The sequence below is a fragment of the Haliaeetus leucocephalus genome, unplaced genomic scaffold (genome assembly GCF_000737465.1).
Source record: "Haliaeetus leucocephalus isolate CR32 unplaced genomic scaffold, Haliaeetus_leucocephalus-4.0 Scaffold668, whole genome shotgun sequence".
Classification (NCBI taxonomy): Eukaryota; Metazoa; Chordata; class Aves; order Accipitriformes; family Accipitridae; genus Haliaeetus; species Haliaeetus leucocephalus.
The window spans coordinates 2511147-2529355 of NW_010973104.1; the positions used below are offsets into that span (position 1 = coordinate 2511147).

Consider the following 18209-nt stretch of genomic DNA (forward strand, 5'->3'; position numbering starts at 1 on the left):
GAATAATCCACACCAAGAATGCCTTTGTGCAGCTCAGTTAAATCCACTCTGGAAGCAAATTATGCAAAACCAGCAAAAAGGCACTCCAAGTACCAAATAAGATTTTTCACATGATAGTCTTAATGACGAAAAACCAGCATGCTCAGGTTATAACCCTGGCTAACCTGGCAACAGATCTCCTGCATTGACAAGACTGTCCTATGAGTAGTCCCATGGAAAGAACTGGGAAATGTTCACGTAATGTGATACATGAAGTTGTTCACGGGTATTACAAGGCTCAGAACCTGACAGTGTTCTTTTAGTCTTGCTATGTGACTTGCAACTTTTTTATAATCCCCAAGCCTGGACTCTTCTGTAAGATAAAGTCACTTTAGTTGGCAGCAGGAACAGAGCCTTCCTACACTAATTAATAATTCCCCAACAAGCCACATCAGTGCAAATGTTAATGCACTGTAACAGATGAGGAATAACATAATAAAAAGCAACAATTTAACAGCATGCAGGGTTAAATGCACTGTAAATACAAGAGCTACCAGCCTCCCTTATGCTCTAACTCTGAAGCTGCAGTCTTATCAGAATGAAGTTGAAAACCATTTTGGGGGGGGGGGGGGGGCGGATCAGAATTTACACTTCTTTATTACTACTAGAAACTACAAAAGAGAATATTCTAATCTTTCTTAACATCTGTTTAGCTTTCATCCTTATTCTCAATCCACCTTAAAAGGTAAGTAAAAACATTGTGTTTTAAGTAAATTTCATAGTAAAACTACACAAGCATTTCAGTTTAACAATTAAAAAATTAGTGTAATAATATACAGGCATCTTTAGATCAGCCAAAGATCAGGAAAAAAAAGCTATCCTCCCAAAACATAATAGAAACATTCCTTATCTGTGAAAGCATGGCCACCAGCCATAACATTCTGTAGATATACAAAATAAATACCACTCAGAGATGCTATGCTGATGGACTCCAGTACAAGTTCTTAAAATACAGATAGCAACAGGAAAAAGGAAACAGCTGCTCCAAGAATAAAGGAACTTGAAACTTCTTTGGAGTACAAAATCTTGCAGGAAGACAGAAATTCTCAAATAGCGCTACAAAAGCTCACATTATTATTATTGTTTTATTGTTTTGCTTCTAGAACTATTCCCCCCCCCCCTTTTTTTTTTCCCATTCCCCCTGGTACAAGCCACTGTTTTGCTTGGATGTCTTTTTCTTCTAATACGTTGCCATTGGCCACAATCCTAACACAATGTACAACAAACTAAAACAGAAATACCACTGTCCTGCTTTCCAGTGTACTCACACCAGCTTAACACGTTCTGGCACAAGAACAACAGCATTGAGTGTGTGGCCACATACACCAGCAACTTAAGCACAAGTTCTCTGTGGACCCTGTAAAAACGCGCTTGCTGCTGTCATGTGCCAACACCCACACTGTCACATCTTTGATATAATTATCAAAGTGAGCTAGGCAGGATATGTTAACACCTATTATAACTACACTTTCAGGTGCTTAGACATGCAAAAAAGTCTGAATTTAATGTTACAGACATATAGTAAACCCATTGCACTTAATGAGACTACCCATTTGGACTAGATATACATAAGTGTTTGCAGATTCAGTGCCATAAGGCAGAGGTCAGTTTCCTGCATTATAGTATAATTACTCAGGGCACAGGTCATTAATGCTGGGCACAATTTGTATGTATGGCTGAAAACCATCAAATATGAAACAAGTACTGCCCAGACAGCAAATGCAGTATGCAAAACCAGGTGTAGTCATGTTGTTTTATTGTTTTCATCCACTAGATGGAGAATCTTTATTGATAACAGCTCCAAAAAAACCCTACAAGTACTTAAATTCAACAAACTTCCAGAATTAGTTTCTTATTATTTACATAAAAGTGTCTCCCAGCCTCAAAGAACTTCTACCCATGATTAGACTTTTTTTTTTTTGAGATGGGTAGTCCAGCTGTCCTTTGAATTTTGGGTAACTGCACCTTCATTTGAAGGCAGAAGTTACTAGTTTTTTTTAATAACCTCAATTTATTTTTCTGTGATACTTCATATCAACTTTAGGAATTTCAAACCGCTGCCTAACACAATCAGAATTATTAGGGGCAGATCTTAGATCTTTACAAGAACTGTAACACTGATAAAAGTATTTTTCTTTTGTGCCTCAAACTCCAGAACATCCTGCAGATGTTGGGAAAGGATGTATTTTGGTAAGATTATCAGCATGACTTGAACACTTGCAGAGCGTACTCCAATTAATGACGGCAGCTCCACAATGTCAGATCCAAAGCACACCTTAAAACACCACACCTAACCCACTTGTGCCTATGTCTTTACATAGACACAGTTGTACCGCTGGGCCTGTTGACACCAGAAACTATCCTCAGAAAGAGAGAGTAAGTTTGGTCCTGTAAATTTCCTATTCAGGAGTACTTTCATATGTTCCTAGCAAAATTACATTCCTGCTAAACAGGTAAAATCAAAACCAAGAACTACACTAATACTATTTCTAGCTGAAACACGAATGAACAGGAAAAATGAATGGAACAAAAATACAACTGCACCCGAATTCATTGTCATGTTATACACAAGCAGAAAGCTCTTACCAGAACATTACATACATGAGAAAGAGCAAAACTTTGCTTGAAGTTTAATACTGCAATAAGTGGATTATACAGCAGTCAAAACATTGTACTTAAATATTTGAATTCTGAGTGCTTTGTTCCCTATTCTCCATCACAAAACTCAAAGGACATTAAAATGTTATGCTTCTTTTAACATGAAAGAAACCACAGTGGTCTACAGACTTCAGCAACAACAGGTCTAGTATGATGTGTGCTACTGGTCCACCAAGGGATCACTGCACACACTATCCAGGATTCAATTTTCCCAGCTGGGGGGGAAAAAAAAAAAAAATTCCTCCCCAAAAACCCCAAGGTGCAATATCTGCCTGCTTCATGAATAAAAGGTGTTATTTTAAAAGAGTTGGTATTATTCCTCCTGCAGGGGAAACAGAGAGGAAACAACAGTGATTTTTAAACACCTCATAGGGCCTTTACTGAGAAGTGAGTTAAGAACTGAAGTGGGGGGAAGAAGAGCGGAACTTTCTTTGGAAAGCCAATATTCCAGAAAACACTGGTAGCTGAAGTATCACCAGCTATGAAATCAACTCAGTACTAACTCAGAGCAGGTATCACCCGAAGTTATTGCACCACACTGTAACTTTCCCAAGCAGCAGGACAAAGTAACACAGCAAATGAGCTTCGCCACTGCTATTCAACAGATCTGCAGAGGTAGCTGAGAAGCTGACAGAGAGCTGTTAAGTGTTCTTCCAGTTCCAGGAATCAAACACTTGGAGTAAGGGCACAAGCAGTACAAACACATTTTACAGACATCAGAACATAGTCTCTTTCAGACAAGGCTCCTTTGCAGCAGAGGGATCTGCATTATGCTCATGAAATGTAAGTTATTTCATGAAGGATCAAGGGAGCACATTTTCCCCCAGCAAGGATGTGTAAACTGGGACAAGGTTTATCAGCAGGTCTTTGACCCTAAACTTGCATATGAAAGAATACTTTGGAGAATACAATTTCTATCAAATTTGAGTTTCATTACTTCATTTGGGTGGGGTGGGTGTTCTGATATTAAAACATTTTGAAATCTCAATGGCATAGACTGAAATAATTAATTTTGAGAAATTTTAACTCTAATTTCCCATTTGAAGTGGATGCTTCAAAAAGCTGAAAAGTTCTTTAAGACTACATGATATGTTTGTAGCTGTTTTCTAGCTAACAATACTGTGTGTTGATCAGAAAGTCTCAGAGATACTTTCTGTACAACTAACTACTGGTTCAACTCAAAAGGATTTTTTAAGGAATATATGTATGAGAAGAATAACAGATCTAGATACCAGCTATTTATTTAATATTTTAACCCCCTTCAGAAAGTGGGAAATAAATAGCAAAACAAAAGGGTTACAACTAAAAATAACAGTTCTAAAAAACCATCAGATGCTACCGGGAGAGAGAAGGAGGTGAAAAAATTTTTTAATATGAAAACACTTGCTAAAACTTGCTGAATAAATGACAGCTTCTGAATACTGACCACCTACATAATAATTTATACCTAACAAAAGCATTTGCACGCATCTCTAACGTTGCTTCATTAACTATTGCAATATTAAGTAGCTATCCCACAAGGTTTCCTTCCTGCTTAACACTTTCATTATCTCTATTTTACCATGCAACCATTTGATATTTGTGAAAAACTATGCAATATTAAGTTGATTTCCCTTTTGCAAGACTGAAAGTATACGGTCAAGATGAAAAGATGGGAAATAAAGAGATTTTAAGACAATCAGCATAGTTTTCGACTTACACATCTGAAAGCCCAGTTTTTCATTATGTTATCCAATCATTTCAGTATCACAAAGTAATTTCCCCCCCTCATTAAAAAAAAAAATTCTCTGTATTCAAGAAAACAACTTAATGAATAGTATCACAGATGGTACTTTAAATTTTAAATGACCACTGAAATGGCAAGGCCATTAACTCCATGCAATTATTTAATAAGAAACATTTACCAAAGGAAAAATTTTAGAGTCGATTAAATTTGCCATGAAGATTCCCTCTTTCAGAAGCCCTCACCATCATGAAGCTTCAGTGGGGTTGGGGTCTGCCTCAGTGGGAAAAGGCACACCAATATACCATGAGACTTGCTGACTCCAAAGGAAGTCTTACCACCAATTTTGGCATCAATGACCACATGCCAACAGTTACATTACCAAAAGAGCCCATGATTCTTCAAGCCTTCCAACAAAATTTATTCCAGGTTTATAAACAGACCTAGAAGAAAGGCTGAGTGAAGAATAAGCTAGCAACCATACTATATAGAAAAAAAAAAAATTACCTGGATAAGACTTCTGTCTGAAGGATTGAACTACTGAATTCCCAAGGGGAATCTTGTATTACTAACTCTGCCAAAGCAAATATTACTTCACTTCACAGACCAAACACTGCAATTTAGTGTAAACAGAAAATGATTACTTTTAAATATGTTGCTAAAAAGTGTATGATAATTGGGGTTGGGGGGTGTTAAATGAGTTTCTTCTTTATTAGAAATTATCCAAAATGTGGAAAAAAAACCATAACAATCTCATGCTTTCTGAGGAAAAAGCATTAAAAGTGGAAAAAAATTAATTCTTGAAGTTATGGTAGATAGAACTGGACTTTTTAATTACTAAAAATATCCAATTATTCACTTCCATAAACACCAGATTTAGGTTGAAGACTATTATTTCCTCTAAAGAGTTAAAGATATCACTAAATCCAGAGTACATTTCAAACTGAAATCACAGCTGTAGGCAGATGTAAGTATGACATCTTCGATCAAACTAAAAACTGGCTCTGACACAGATTTCTCCAAGTTTAACAACATCCATATTTTTCAATCATCAAGAATCGGAAAGTTCCCTACTTAAGGCCAAGTAAAAGATCATTTAAAAACTTTAGTTAGTGCAGAAAATGGCTTGGATGTGTTTCTGGAAGCTGACACACTGCAGAAATGACTTGTTACTGTGTAGATAAAAATGAAAGCAACACTAAGCCCTGCATCTTGGAGCTATACTCTTGAGCCACGCACACCCTGAGAAATATGAGCGTAGCTCCAACATCACAACTCCATCGCATTACCAACAACACGCTACGCTAAGACTTGAACAGTGTGATGAAAATTCCCATCAGTGAAATTTCAACCAGAAGAGACTGCTGAGGAAAACACATCTTGCCCCATGCTGGTTTGCAACAAAACAGCACTGCTGAGAAGCCACTTCCATGTGGCTCAACTGTTCCATCTCCAAAGCCGCTACTTTCCTCAGCTCCAAGACATTGTGTGCACGTCATGGGGCACTCTCCCACAATCTACCATCAGGTCTGTGTACCGGAGCACGGACACCATGCCAGAAACTGTTTTCCTCTGACCATCATATTCCTTCACCATGTTAAAACTAGCTCTTCTACAGAAACAAAAAATAAACATGGAGGCAGGGTGTAGGAATAAGACATACATACCCGAACGTGACCTCCTTCAGTGTGCTTTGTAAGACACCCTTGCTTAGTGCACGTTTTTCATTGGCAGAAGGAATTAAGACTTTCTAATACTGTAACCTCCCAGTTTAATTGCCTGTTTGCAGGAAAGAGACTTTGCTCAATCACTTAGAGGCTTTGCCTCGGAAAGTTGCTCAGTCTAAACTCAGCACATACCCCAGGACCAGTATACACTATGACAAACACCTGGCTCAAGTTCCAGGGAAATGTGTGCAAAATGCTTTGTTCTTACGTGTTTGGCTTACCTAAAACAGAATCTCTGACAAGAAAAGGGAATAATATAATTTTTTTTTTAATCATTTTATATTTTTCCTAGTATGTGCACTGCTGATCTTCTAGACGCTGGAAAAACTTTCTGATCTAGCAGTTCCGGGAGGGGTGCAAGGACAGACCCCAATATTGGCACAGGCTTCTACTATCAAAAAGCATGATGGCCAACATAAAATATACAACAAGTCATCTGCTTACTCAAAAGTCTTCTAATAGATTTACCTCCTGTGGCTATCTAGAAAAAGGAAACATTCAAGCTGGTGAAACAGACTTTAGCACTGTTTTAAAACACAGGGACAATACTAGTATTTTTAAATTCTTACCAAAAATACATATGAAAATAAACTGAAGAACATCATTTCAGTAGAAAAACGTAGAACGAGTAGTTCTTCACATTCTGAAATACTTACATTAGTACAGTCTGATCCTGTTTTGCCATTCCCCCTCCCTCCTCTAGGAAAAAAAAAGGTAACTCCAGCTTTAAACCTGCAAGACTGTATATACACATTCATAGGACATTAAAGCGAGATAAGTTGGTACATGTTAACAGACACATTTGTGTCTACGGAGCAGGGAAGGAAGGGGTGTTTAGCTTTACAGTTGCTATGAATTCACTCCACAGGTAGGAGAGATGCATTCTTTTTTCATCATAAAATACATGTGCTCCAATTTTCAGAGGAAAATTTGAACTTCCCTTAAGTGGACTAAGTCAGGGTTTTACAAGCAGGAAGCAACATAAAATAATTTTGTTCAACAGACAACGTTACAAATTATTTTATTTGAAGTCCCAAATGCAAAGGATTTTACGAAGTTAATCCTTTTGTTCACTTTTGCTTAACGTCTTAACATGCAGTCTAACAAGTGGTAGGCAAAACTAAGCACTTAACAGTAGCTTTAAAAACCTAGAACTGCAAGGAAACAAGTGTTTGACATGACTTCAAAGACATTTTATTCTTTTTATTTTACCTGAAAAAAAAAAAGATTATGATTTAGCCCTTTAATGAATATGTAAAAAACAGAAAACAAAATTACTTCAATAGTTAACAACTAAATATCAAGTTTCAAACTAAAGGAAATCAAATCTGTGAAAAAAATTTTATTGGCAAAGTTTAGTATACATAGACATTTTGTTGTTCTAATTCTAATCATTAGACTTGCATTGTGTCCTCCTACAAGTAGCTCTTGCTGTTCTGCTCAATTCACATAAACAGTTTCTGTAGATCTCTGGGACAAGAGCTTCTGCGCACAACGGGAAATACCCATCTCTTCCTTTCAAAATGAATGTACTGAGAGAGTCTTTACTTTCTAAGGAGCATCACAGCAATTTCAATTCAAGGCATTCTTCAATGAAAGATACGAAGACATTCAAGTTCTGACAAAATAAAGGCATGTATTCTTCCTGCACAAATGATGCTTTACAAGTTTAGGGAAAAGCTCAAGATAAAAGACCAGAGAGACAACTTCAAGTCCTTGCAAATGTGAGCATTTTACTGTAATTAATGTGGCTCTGAATCCCACAGCACAGCATTACTCCTTGCAAAATCAAGGTAAACCCTAAGTAGCGCTTCTGGTTACATGGAGCTATGACTATATGCTCATCTTTCTTCACCTACTTAGTCCAAAACAGTATAGAACAAGTATGTTGTACTGTGTTAAAAGCAGCACAGGCAGTAAAAAAACCCTTTCAAATGTGAACATTGATAATTAGGGCTCACTATATTACTACCATACTCTTAATGTTATTATTCAATTACTCCAAATGTTATTAATCAATTACTCCTTTAGAAGAACCTTAAAATTGAAAACTTGTCCTGTAACCAGACAACAACTTAAAGACGGCTGGATAATTAAGACATTAAAGCCAGTTATTGTCATTGTAAAACAGGTTATAAATTACAAAACAAAGAAAAAAGTTACAAAATATTTCCATCCTCTGAAGGAGATGGAATGTTTCCCAAACCCAAACTCAATCTTTTCACTCTCTTCAATGAATTAACTAGTCTTTCTTCATAACATCTTTTCATGTATTATTGAAAAGTGAACTACTGCCAAGATGTCATTTAATGTACGGAATAAGGCTCATACAGTTTCAGAATCATATTTTTGTTATTCTGGTCAATTTCTATGGACATCCATCTTAAAGGTATATTAGTACTTTTTAACAGAGAAAATCCATTGTTGCAAGAGGCACTGCTATGAAATTAAGACGAAGGCTTTTTTTTGTTTTCATTTTTTGTTTGTTGTTTTAAGATCCTGCTGGAGCACTCAAAATTCTACAAGTTTTATGTTTGCTCCTTGAAAGTCTAACATCAACAGTGTACACCAAGGTAACCTCACACAGAAGGCAAAAAAAGTAGCAAAAAACGTTCCAAACTATCATTTTACAATTTGAAAGCTGCTTCCACTGCAGCAATCACTCAGTTGCTAATACCCCTCCAAAATTGTTTACTTAAAAAAAAAAATAATAATCTTCCCTTGAGAGCTCTAAAAATAAACTGATACATAAACTGTATGTCCCGTAGCAGGATAAAATTACTCTATTTGGTTAAGTACACAACTTCCCACTGTACAAGGATTTAAAAAAAGAGTAATTGTAAAAAAAAGCAACACTTGAATTGCAAATAAGGAAAAAGGGAGGACCGAGTGTGTTGTCAAACAGATCACTAATATGAAGAGACTAGAAAATACCAACCCCGATATAGATGTGAAAAACCCTGACTGTGCCTAAATGACCACACACGCAAAACAGCACCTCAGGAGACTATTTCCTTCCCCCCCCCCCGACTAGCAGGCAGGTGAAAAGAAGCAGCCCCTTTCCATTACCGCTACCTGCAAGCAGCAGAGAGAAAAGGAAGAGGCAGTACCAATGTCACCAGTCATTTACACTCTCCTACGACAGGGAGGGAGTGCGCTGAGCGATTCCCCTTCCCAAAAACGTGCCTGCAGTGCCGCGTGTGCGCGACCCGAGGAAGGGAAGGCTCAAAATGGGAAAACACGAGCCTGGGAGAGGTGGGGAGGAAGAGAGGTCACTGTCTTCGGGGACACTGCCGGGGGGGAGGCACAGACCAGACCCTCCACCTCAAACGCCGCACGCCCCGCAGGGCTGACCAGCGGTCCCCCCGAAAGAGACGGGGCCGGCACTGAGGAGCCCCGGGTAAGGGGGGGGGGTGGGGGGGGGTGTGACACCCCTCCCCAGGCCCAAGCGCCGAGAAGGCAGGCGGGGAGCGAGGCGATGAAGAGCAGCCCCCCGCCGAGGGCCCAGCTCCGGCGCCTCTGCGGCGGGAAGAGGCGAGTCCCCGGTTGCCCCCCACATCCACACACACTCCCCCCAGTCCCCCCTGCCCGGTCCGGGTGAGGAGGCGGGGGCCCGCGCCCCCCCCTCCTCCTCCTCCTCCCCCGCCTCGGCCCCTCCCCGGAGCCGCCGCCTCACGGCCCGGGTGCTCGGGAGACGCTGTGAGGAGCGGGAAAGCTGTGAGGGCCGGGGCTATACGCCCAAGGCGTCAGGCCCCCCCACGGGAGCTCAGCCCCAGCCGTCCGGCCGCGGGGCGCCGCGGTTACCGTGTGCGGTGCCGAATTCTCGTGGTGTTTGTCGAGCGGCTGCGATAATGGCGTCCTTCCTCGCGAGAGATCTCCCTCTCCTCAGCGCGCAGGCGCCGCCCCGCTGCGCCCGCTCGGCCCCCGCCCGCCCCGAGAACCCGCGCAGGCGCACGGAGGACTCGGCCCGGCGGCCGCCCTTCACCGACGCGCCGCCGGGAGAGACTACAATTCCCAGAGGGCAGCGCGTCGGCTCTTCGTCGCCGCCCCCGCCGAGCAGGCCGGGACCTGTAGTACACGCGGCCGGAGCGGTGCATGCCGGGAATTGTAGTCCTGTACCACAGGCACCGCAGACGACACCCTCCGCACCTCAGCCAGCGCACCCGCACGCATCCACACCGTGTGTGTCCCCCACACTCTCCCCTCTTCGCCCTGCCACAAACCCTGAGGGTTCCGCGAAACCCTCTTGCTCGGACCGGGAGGCCACAACGGGGTCTCGCCCTGCGCCCCAGGAGGGTGATGGACCCTTGCCGGCGTTTCGGTCGAGGCAGCCGTGTGCTTTGCGCGGCCGTGTCCCGCAGCCTGCCGTCGCGTCCTGCTGGGCATGGCTCTGCGATTCCTTCTCCGACAGCGTCTCGGGGTTACCGCAAACTCCAGTGTCACATCTCGTTTTTATTAAGCGTTTCCAGACCTGCCCGGCGACGCAGCCGCAGGATTTGGCCGGCAGAGTTGTCAGCAAGCAGATTAAACGTATATCTGCACCTCGAGAGCCGCCTGCCCTAAGCCGTTCACGCAGCGACACGTTCCCTTTTCCTACTCCTTTCTCTGGTCCTTCCATTAAATTTCTCTCTGCTCAAATGGCTCCTGAGTGCTTGCATCGCTGAAATGGGATGATCTGAACGTGAGCTGTCATGTTAAGGAGAAAAACGTCACCGTGCTCAGAACACAGCTGAAGAACAGGCAGCAAGTGGGAATTTGCTAAATTAGCTCATCAGACTGATTCCTCTGTTGCTTTGTTCCTGCATTTGGTGTGAGAACAGAATGACTGGGCAAAGGTGGAAAACCTTCTGTTAACCTCTGAGGAATGATAAAAATATTCAAAAGCACAAAAAGGAAGCATGGAGGAAGTATGCAAGTAGCTCTGAAAGAAGACAGAGATTAGGTTACTTTACTGTATCCTTATATATCACAGTGTTGCCCAAACAAGACCGTCATGACACTTCATTTTTCAGCTTCAGCAGAGCCAGCGGTGACTTTCAGAGTTCTGCATAAAAATATTCCTTAAATGAGATGCTTAATTCAGTACTGCAGTGTCACGATGTGCAATGGAATCCACTCTGGTTCAGCCGTAATTGGCTACCCTGATATCTGCGGACCTATGGCTAAATGGAGCTGTTGCTGTGGCTCTTGGGCTAGTGGTTTGAAATGCTGTTCTCAGGCACTGTAGCTTTGTCCTGTCCAAACTCAAGGTGTCCACCGCAGGACTTCTGTACCTGTATGAAATTAAACGGTGCATGTCACAAAAGCTCCAGTTTCTAAAGCGTTTCAGACCCCAGGGGACCAGCAATTCCTCCTGCTCATCTGTCTGGAATTTACACAGTCAGAGAACAGCACTTGAGGGGTTTTGTGTTTCAGGCAGGGAAACCTACGCTGACACGTGCACCGTGCCTTTCTTAGAAAGTGCTCGTAGTGACTTCTCAAGCTGGTGTTTTCAGTATTAAAAAGTCATCACGAGCCTGGGAATTAGCAACCGGTATGTTAGGAAAACCCTTGCTCCTGCTTCCAGATTTGTAACTGTTCAGCTGAGTCTGTTGATTTATTTATTGTGTTCTCTTCCTTCACAAGCAGATTAGGAAGTTCAAAGGTTAAACTACTTATAAACTGACTTTTCACACAGGATTATTTCATGCTTTGCTGCACAGATTTGCCCTGCAACAGATTTTCCAGTTTCTGCTGCACTCAAGCAATTGCCAGGTCCCAGCCAGAAAAAGAATGATATAAATATCAGGGTACTACCTGCTGTGGAAAGTGGCTAGTAAAAGCCTTTGCCATCACAAACCAAGTCCAATGTAAAAGGTGTCCTGTTTTCTCATCAGTACATTCCCTCCAAGAGATTATTAACTCACATTCTGCTGAGGATGTGAGATCCCGCTCCTCTCTGTATAGTTAGTAAATCATTTCTCAGCTAAAACACCACAAACAGAAAAACTTCCATTGTCATAAATCAATTACACTATTCACCTATAGTCTTCAAACTAACTAGAGGAAATACTGGCAGGATCCAACTTTGATCAGAGATAGCAATGTAATAAAAAAATAATATAGCAATTTGTCTAAGAAAGTCTGCAGCGCTACCTTCTGATAGCGAGTCAGTCTGCTCTGATCATTACAGCAATCTGGAATATATAATTAACCCTCCTCTTGTAAGGGTTTTTCCCCTCTTTACCAGAGATATTATTTTAGATTTTTTTCCCCTATCATTTCTTCCAAAGCAGGGGGTGTTTCCTTTTAAAATTTTGAATGACACCAATAAATCATAAAGAGACTCCACTATCACAGCCTATCCCTTGTTCCCCTTGAGAATGACACAGCCAGGTATGACATACTCTTCAATGACAGAAAACATTGGTAAACAGCAGAAGAAAGAGGATCTTTCTGTTCACAACCTAACAGTTGGAGACAACCTTTGTGCTTATATCGGAAGGCCCGAATTTGGCTTTCAGTCTTTAATTTACAGTACCAACACACGAATGACTTACCCAAGGATAATTGTTTCCTGTGCCTGGCAATCTCCTAAGCTTTATGAGCTTCCAAAGATGTGCTCACCTGAATATTTCTGCAATAATGTAATGAAATTCAGTGTAAGAATCCCTCCAGTGAATGAAGGCTTCACCACGGGATAAGAGACTGCCCATGAGCAAGCACCAGGAAGAAGGTGATACACTGTAAGTTATATTCTGATTTAAACCATGGTAACTTGCTCAAGTGCCTACGTCAAATCCATTCTTATTTTCCTTCCCTCTCATAAAAATGAGTAAGAACTTCAGGGTTCTAATATATCAATTTCATTTTTTAATTTTATAGAAGAAAATACATCCCGTTGCCCTGTTAGTCTGTTGTCTCAAATAAAATAATAAGATATTTCTTTGTTGTTTTATTTCCTCACCTTTTTCATCCTCTTTTTTTAGTCTCTCTCTCTCTCTCTCTTCCATTTTATGTATGTGCTAACTTTTCTCTGTCATGTTACGAAGAATCATTTGGTTCCAGGAAATATCTAGCTTATTTTACCGTTGTATCAGCATTCATTTACTATTGTTTCCTAAGGAAGTTGCTGCTTTCACATGTTTTGTGTGGATCAAGAGAGATTGGTATCTCATTCATTGGTTTCCTTTTTTTTGTTAGGAAAAAAAACTTACCATAGCATCAAAGGTAAAAAATTAACACACTGTGCACACAATTTTGCAGCTGCATCAGCAGCAGGAAAACAAAGGTTGCCAAACAAAGCATTTGTTTAAACAAGTGACAGGCATTCATAATTATACTCACTGCTGAGCATGAGAGTATAGAAACAAAGGCATGAAGAACACAGAAGATGTGATCTGGGCACAGAAGTAACTCCGGAGTATTTGCCGTAAGAACCCTGTAGGAATAATTTTCTTTCCTATGGATGAAATCCGTGATCACATCCTATGCTACTAAAAACAAATAGAGTACTTGAAGTTCCCGTTTGTTCAGTTTCTGTTTGAGTTACTTTATTCATTTTCTATATACTAACTCTCACAACTGGAGAGGGACACAAACACATCCTTGTGAACACAGCATGCACTATCTTATGACATAGTGATGCTTAATTAAAAGTCATATAAAATACACTTTTAAACAAAGGTAATATTAATGCTATTTGTAAACTTGCCGTAGCATTTCTCCTTTTATCAATAGAAAACTTCTCTGCTGTTGAAATCTGTTGTCGGTTTTCCTCCTCCAAGTACGTACTTCTTCATCACTTACTTTTCAGGCATCATGTCCATTTTCAATTCTCTCAGAATTGTTCTTTGTTTTCATTACAGAAAACAGGTCAGGATCAAGTGGGTTTTGCTCCTGAACCTACTTCAGCTAGTTCTGTGACTTAGGGCAAGACACAGACATTTTCTGTTCTAACTCTGATCTCTCTTCTGGTTTATGCCAAGTAAACATTTCATTTAATGAAGGTACTCCTAATATTCATGAATGAGGATGGAAGAAAAGGCCTTGAATTCCCACAGCAGAGAGAAAAACATTGTTACATATTTGGTCATCTAGCTGGTCAAAGTTCATGGTCTTGTAAGGTCAATTTTTGCCAGTCTGAGAAATAAGGTGAGAAGGGTCAGGCATGATCAAAATGTTCTCTTACTTATTTACATACTGTTCCATCTCCCTGTATCCATCATGGAAAAAAAAGATAGGAGGCTATTCCCCTTCTCAGAAATCTGCCATTCTAACAAGCCCTGTGTTTGCACTTTGCCCAACTGTGATCTTCCCAGGATCACGCTCACAGCTGTTTCTGCTGCCCTTTTACCTCTGTTACATGGCTGATATCTTTGCCCAGTATTTGCTAGTTTGCCCAGCTTTGTTCAGGTTTGCCACAGACCATGTTTACTTGGTCAGGTACCATTATCATCAGCAGCCTTTTTTAATCCGCTGGGATTATCAAAAACCTGAATGGGAGCTCATCACACTCACTGATTTTAGAGGATTCTATCCTCTTCTTCAGACTGCGGGTTGCCTGAGAACTGCTTTTTCATCCAGTGTGTAGTCCCCACCTTCATATATTTTTTTCAGAAATCCAGATATAAAATGTTACATAGCATCAATGTATCATTAATGCTATTATTCTAAGCAGAATTTGACCGTCTCCTAGTTCTGGACCTGCATCCGTCTAGACACATGTTCAAAATTATTTGCAATGTTACCCCATTTTTTTCATGTGTGAGACTTAAAGTAAACTAAGTGTAAATCTTCATCAGTGGCCAGAGATACAGAACGTCCCCTCAGCAAGTTTCCATGTAACACCCCGTTTGCCGTACGCAGGACGGTAGGGCTACCATTGGGAGGGTCCTGACAAGCCAGGTCAGCTTGGAACCTCACGAAGTGCAACAAAGGCAAATGCCAAGTCCTGCACTTGGGATGGTATAATCCCATGCTTCGGTACACCCTGGGGACTGACTGCTAGGGTAAAAAGCTCCGGAGAAAAGCACTGCAGATCCTGGAGGACAAGTTGTACACATATCAGCAACGCACCCTTGGAGTGATGAAGGTTAATGACGTAGTGGGCTATATTAGAAAGAGCATGGCCAGCACATCAAGTGACTATTCCCCACTACTCAGCACCTGTGAGGACACATCTGGAATACTCTGTCCTGTTTGGGAACCCCTCATACAAGGGAGAGAATTAAAAACTGGAGGGCGTAGAGGTGGTTAGCAGGCTGGTGAGCTCCGTCGCATTACTAAGTGTCCTAGCAAAATTTGGACATCAAAGAAAAGCTTCACTTAGGCTGAAGTGATACCTAACATGGGAAGTGTGAGCCAATCCACAGAGAAATGAGTGTTAAAGCCCACTCAGTAATGACCTAACAGGTTTGTGAAAGCTGCTCTAGGTGATATTTTTAGATACTCCATAGAGGTTTCACATGGACTCCTCAGCAGCAATGCCATCTCAGGCAGCTTCTCACTACTTGATTGATCATCCTGTCAGCTGTTATACAACAATAAACAGGTGAGGAAAATGTTAATTATGAAAACACTTCCCTTGTATCTTTTTAATTACAGTAAAACTGTAAGACTATGTTTTTTCTGAATTGTTGAGTTTGACTTGCCAATGTTGCAAGTGAGACTATATTAGGACAGGAACACCCTTGCAAGCCTGATGCCAGGAGAATCAGATTTCTTGAGACAATAAATCAAGGAAGTAATTTTCTCTCTGCAAGTAACAGCATTCATTTGAAATTAACCAGAATGTAAGTGCTAGCAATCATCTAGTAAGCATCAGAAAGAAAACAAATATTGATCTTCGCAGTCTAATCCGGAGGCACTTACAGCAAAAGTCAGATGGGTAGTGACAGCAGAAATTTCTAGATTTTTACTTCTCTATTTTCTGTGAAGACAAAGTAAGCACATTTCCATTGTATACAGTCACACTCCACATATGTAATTACCCACAGTTATGAGCAACAATAGAAGTTTCATCTTGCGGTTCTTCAGGTAGAACTCCTAGCTGACAATGGCTTGCTCTTAGATACTCAAGCAGGCAGCTGAGGCAATAAATGACAAGCATTAAGAGTCTCCTAAATAGTAGGTTTTGGAATAGCAAATAGCATAGATAAGCTTGCCACTTTAGGATACTAAAGAGGATTCCCTGAGCCTGAGCCTCACACTTACACCCTGTGTGATAAGAGATGACAGGCATGCATATGTTTAATGAAAATATTGCCAAAGACATTTCTAATTCAAAACACCAAAATTTGTTAAGTAAAAAAAAAATTATTTAAAAATATTTCATGGGTAAATATATGGATTAAGAAAGGAGTGATTTTTAATGGCAAACTTTTAATGGCAGAATGTTAACAGTCTTATCATTTCTGCTTGCTCTGTAGATTCTGATAGATTCTGCAGCTTTCAAAATATGCCCTCCTATGTATCTAATGGAGGAAAATAATCACATGGTTTTTGCAAATACTTACATGAGAATTATTAAAGATCACATATACTTTTGAGCTGTCATGACCCTGAGGCCACTAACAAGCCTTAATGACCCTGACAAGCCTCACCTGCAGCCTCTACCCATAGCCCTGCCCGTGGGCCAGGAGCCCATTTAAGCCCAAGCCTGGCCCCTTAAGCTCTGTTATTAGGGCACTTGACTTCAGGTTTGTCTCTGGACCTGTCTCTAGGAAGGACTCTGGACCCTTGTGGTTGCTTGTCTTTGGCTCTGTCTCCTTTTGCTCCTGTCTGGGCTCTCTGGTTGGACCTTGGACCTGTTTTGTCACTTGCAGTGTTTGGGACTGTCAGTGGACCCTTTTACCAGTGGCCAGCTCTGCCTCTGTGCGGTGGTACTGGGCTGGTGCAGTCACTGCCTGTGCTGGGGTCATCCTTGGCTCGCCACTCCCCTGTCCTTGGAGAGTAGCTGGCTCTTGCTGCTCCCTGATGTGCCCAGGCACCCTTTCCTAACAGCTCTCCATCTTCATCCCCATTTGGCCTATTATAATCTGTAACATTATGAGAAGTCTTTAGAGAATGAATTGCTTGCCTGTGTTTCTGTTTCTGTTTGGCCTGAGAACCTACAGCTCTAACTCAGAAGCTACTTGTGTCTGTGCCATTTACACTGATTGCGGGTATGGGAAGAGGAGCGAACATCCCCCCAAAAAAATGAAAAGATGGGCTTTCTATACAGATCTTTCACATAAAACAACAAAATTATTGGAGTTGCATGTGGAAATAGCAAGAGTAACTTTCTTCATGCTTTCATCTCTAAGAAGCACAGGTCAGGAAAACATCTCAGTCTGTTCTCCCCACTGGAAAAAAAAACACTTTGGCTGGGTCAAAATGGTGTGTGAGTGGGAGGAGTAATTATGGTTCATTATGTCTGTTCCTATTTTTAGTCTATACAAAATTATCCTTCTTATGGGACATCTGATAGTGCAGAAGAACAAGTTCCTCACCTTGAGGCTGCAATGATACTGTACTACATGCTCAGAGCTAGAATACTCCTCCGCAGGAGGCTGCTTGCCTTCCTATTCTCATGGGCAAGCCTTGTATATTTACTAGATTTCTGTGAATTCCTCAGTTTGAGCAGTCACCAGTCCTCAGAATTACAGCTGTTAACAATAGTAATTCTTAGCTATCACTATTCAAATATACAACTATTCAAATTCAAAGCATGTATGCATGAAGAAATGATAAGAAACCTCTCCTTGCATACAAAAGAGTGGTTTCTGTAACCCTTTGGTGTTCCTGGAGCCAGACAAGAAAGAATCTTGAAAGAACATGTAGAATAATCATCAACTAGCCAGCCCTCCAACAAAATGTAGAGCCAATGAAGAAGCCAGTCTAGGGACAAGTTGAAAATTAACTACTTGGTTAGCTCCACCTCTCCCACCAGGAAAGGGTGCTCTCAAAGTTTTTTATAAATAGGTCTGGAGACCCCTCAGTTATCTTGAAGCTGTACATCCAGAGGATTTTTTTCTTCTACTTTGTGTTGATAGGTCGCTAGACTCTGGAAAGCTCCTCTGGCTGTTTGACGAACTGAAGGT

General features: G+C 41.1%; 1 protein-coding gene across 5 annotated transcripts in view; it reads right to left on the minus strand.

Moving 5' to 3' along the window:
• The window catches only part of BANP (BTG3 associated nuclear protein), a 156771-nt gene extending 146741 nt beyond the window's left edge, over positions 1 to 10030 (minus strand). For all 5 annotated transcript variants that reach the window (XM_010579600.1, XM_010579598.1, XM_010579597.1 and 2 more), the window contains exon 1: positions 9952 to 10030. The gene's annotated coding sequence lies outside the window, so the exon portion shown is untranslated. The remainder of the gene's footprint in view (positions 1 to 9951) is intronic.
• Positions 10031 to 18209: the final 8179 nt, after the last annotated feature.